Source organism: Xenopus laevis, chromosome 5S (assembly GCF_017654675.1).
Source record: "Xenopus laevis strain J_2021 chromosome 5S, Xenopus_laevis_v10.1, whole genome shotgun sequence".
NCBI lineage: Eukaryota > Metazoa > Chordata > Amphibia > Anura > Pipidae > Xenopus > Xenopus laevis.
The window spans coordinates 129,657,120-129,661,218 of record NC_054380.1 but is presented as its reverse complement, the minus strand read 5'-3'; the positions used below and the strand labels follow the sequence as shown (position 1 = coordinate 129,661,218).

General features: G+C 39.7%; 1 pseudogene; it reads left to right on the top strand.

Moving 5' to 3' along the window:
• The first annotated feature begins 1,375 nt into the window (after positions 1-1,375).
• On the top strand, positions 1,376-1,974 carry LOC108717494 (annotated as a pseudogene).
• Positions 1,975-4,099: the final 2,125 nt, after the last annotated feature.

The window sequence follows — 4,099 nt, the reverse complement described above, 5'->3', positions numbered from 1 at the left end:
AACTGATCTTTCTGTAATTTTCTAGCCTACTAGAAAATGTAAACATGAAATAAATCCAATAGGCTGGTTTTGCCTCTGGTAAGGATCCATTACAGTATATCTTAGTTTAGACAAAGTACAAGGTACTGTTTTACAATTACAGAGAAAAGGGAATCATTTTTGAATATGTTGATTATTTATATAAAATTAAATCTTTGGGTGACGGCCTTTCCATAATTAGAAGCTTTCTGGATAACGGGTTTCCGGATTACAGATCCCATACCTGTACAAGCATGTTATGGTTTAATGCCTTCCTGCCCATTTACATGATAGCGTTTCACCATTCCAATGGTGATTAACCTTTCAAAACCAAAAGAAAAAAGGATAAGTGTTGTCACAGGCTTCTATGTGTCTAGACCAGTGATAGTCAACCAGTGGCTCTCTTGCAATATATTGCTCACTGACCCCTTGGGGTTGCTCCCAGTGACGTCAAAGCAGGTGCTTATTTTTGAATTCCAGGCAAGTTTTGGTTGCATTATAGGTGTAGACAGCCAGGCCACATAGGTTCTACCATGTAGCCAATCATAGCCAATCACAGCGCTTATTTGGCACCCCCCAGGGACCGTTTTCATGCCAGTGTTGCTTCTTGACTCTTTTTACATTGAACGCAGCTTATGGGTAAAAAAAAGGTTGGGGAACTCTGGTCTAGAAGTAAAGCAGCCCTATGCTGTGAAATATATCCCTCTGTATTGCCCGTACTTACGTAGCTATGGTTGCTTCCATATCTATGCCAGTTCCCTGATGGAACAATAAGAAGTACATGAGCAGAGAACTCAGATTGGCTCTAAAGGCGGCCAAATACGCAACAATAATCTTGTACAATATTGGTGCGTGAATGATGGGAGACAAGCTGACTGATATTGGCAGAAGACTTGGATATCATTCGGGTCGACGATTGGGCTGGGTGGAAAATTTTGATCGGGCACCTTTGAAGGCACATGAACATCGGCCATTGTTTGTGCTGAATCATCAGATACAGGTAGAATTCTATTGTTGTTACCTGTATATCTGACGATCCAACACTCACAGGAAAGATCATAATTGTTACGTCTATGGCCCCCATAAAGCTGGCCAGATATTTCCTGACAACTTGTCCCTTAGAGATCAAGTCACTATTGGCCTGTGTTGGTAGCTAGGTTGGGCAAAAAAATCTACCTGGTATGGTAAATTTGCAAAATGAATGCAAATTTCAGTCAGTATTGGTGGCCCCCAGTTAATTATATTTTGGTTATATGTATATGGTCAGCTTTACTTGTTCCCTAAAAGTTTGTTGTCTTGTGAAATCCCTTCATGAAACATATTCTGGCTCATCTATTACCTGTTCCACTTTCTCCTGTTAAAGGATGAGCCTCGGTTGGATGTTCTCATCAATAATACAGGGACCTTCCAGTGTCCATACACAAAGACAGAAGATGGATTTGAGATGCAGTTGGGGTTAATCACCAGCTCCTTGGTCTCCTAAAAAGTTCTGCTCCGAGCAGGATAGTAGTTGTTTCTTCCAAGCTTTATAAATATGGTGAGGTCAACTTTGATGACCTGAACAGTGTGAAGAGTTATAGTAGAAGCTTCGGCTACAGTCGCAGCAAGCTTGCTAACATTTTGTTCACCGGAGAACTAGCCAGGCGTTTGGAAGAAACTGGCGTCACGGTCAACGCCCTTCACCCTGGAATTGTTAGAACTAATTTAGGAAGACCCATTAATATTCCCATCTTGATTAAACCTCTGTTCAATGTTGTGTCATGGGCTTTCTTTAAAACCCCAGAGGAGGGTGGTCAAACCTCCATCTACCTGGCATCCTCTCCCGAAGTGGAAGAAGTATCTGGGAAGTACTTTGGTAACTGCAAAGAGGAGGAGCTCCTGCCTAAAGCAATGGACGACTTAGTTGCTAGGAAGCTGTGGGATATCAGTGATGTTATAATTGGACTTATTAAATAAATACACAAGGAGTGACCTGCTGCCGTACTAAGGGAATGGTGCAAAATGCTATTTTTGCTGGATGCTGTGCATATAGAATTTATATACATAGCCAAATGTCTTCAACAGCAAAATGGTTAATAGTGTAAATATTGATGTGACCGTAGCATTTTCTCTTTTATCCTCCCAAAAAATTCACCAGCACTTGATTAGCTGTCTGTGGAGTTCGGATCAGTGCATTTGGGCCCCGTCCAACGATTGCCGTTTTTAGCTAAAAAAAAGTTTTGTTTTGTAGCGGGCTCAATAAAATGTTGATACAAGAGCAAATGGAAATCTGTCCAATTTCCGTGTGATCATATCTGAGCATAATGGCCATATGGTTTCCCCAATAAACCGGAGGCTTTGAAGTCTTCTTAAGTTCAAAGTGTAATCAGAGGCAGTCGGAAAATGAAAAGGAATGTGCTACTTTTAGTGGGGATGCTAAATGCTGCCTCACTGGGCAGAGAGTAAGTTGAAAGGCAACGCTCTAAAGCAATGGCGTCATTTTTGATCGGGAGAAAAATCTCATTCTCAAAAACCCACTTCTATCAACCCTTCATGTATATAATTTCTTGTACTTATGTATTATCCTTTATTAATATTAGGTGACTTTTTTCATATGCCATTAACCCTTTCCTTGCCAGTGGGTTTGGCAAGATCAAGACTCACATAAATGAATCAGGAATTGTAGACTCTACAGCCGTTTAAATCCAGATAAGGAAAAAATACCAGGTGTACACCCAGACCACTAGGGAGCAGAGTATCATTCAAAGTATCATGCAAAAGAAAGGCTACTGGCGTACAATGCCAATCCAAGGGGAACTAGCCCCTATCTTTTTATTATGCCAAAAACACAAAACGTTTCAGTGGCTTGCGCCTTAATCAGGGGATGGTCCTCTTGGATCAACTTTGTGGAGATTGTGTAGATTCTAAAGGCTACAACATGAAGAAGGTGAAAGGGTAGGTTCTTCTTTAAAATACATTTTCACAGTGAAGTTTTAGTTCTGAAGATATCTGGAAGCAGTCATTATAGTTTATGCTTCACATTGTGAATAACTTTTTCGTTCTGTAGCTTTCATTTAAAGTGACAGTAACACCGGAAACATGTGTTTGCATGTAATGTTAAACTGCATACAACAAGCAGATCTTCTCTCAGTTTGACCACCCTTGTTTTGGGGGGCCTATTGAGATCACGCATCATGACATTCTCTCCCAACTGGATTTTTAAACCTGTCTGACTGATTTTCTGCTAAATATCAGTGTGTATACCCAGATTTTCTCTAAGCACAATTTGTAGAAAGTATGATATTTTAGAAGGGACGTACCAAATCTTTTCTGACTTTGTTACTCTATTAAATCCAAACTCCAATGTGCATATGCAAATTAGAACAAAACAGCAAAAAAAAATGACTTGTCATAATTAGGTTTTGGTTTAGCCAGGCACTCGGATTCAGTTGAATTCCAAATCAAATTCTGTATATTCCAGTTGTTTATTAAAGTGGACCTGTCACCCAGACACAAAAATCTGTATAATAAAAGTCCTTTTCAAATTAAACATGAAATCCAATATCTATTTTTTATTTAAGCATTCATAGCTGTTGTAAGCTCATTTAAAAATCTCAGCTGTCAATCAAATATTGTCTGCCCCTCCTCTATGCCCGTGGCATAGAGGCGGGGCAGACAATTACTTTCACATTCAATTCAGCACTTCCTACATGTCACTGCACTCCACACATTCCCTCAGTTCTATTTACCATATAATTGTGTAACCAGGACATGGGGATGGACATCAGGTCCCCCATTCTGGTGCACAAACAAAATTCTGAGATGATACAAGGCTTGTCTTAATAACAGTGTCCACAAAATAGCTCCTGCCTGCTTGTTATAATTATGAATTCCCAGACTGAAGGGAACAAGATTCAAATAATTTATATAGTGTAAAGTTTATTATCCTTGACTAATCATATAAAATAGGATTCTGAATCATTTTTTTGGCTGACGGGTCCCCTTTAAACACCTAGATACTTTGGGGTTGCGTTTCTTGGTGTATATGGAGAGTTACAAACACTCGACTTAAATACAACTCACACTTACAGACGGGGCTCTT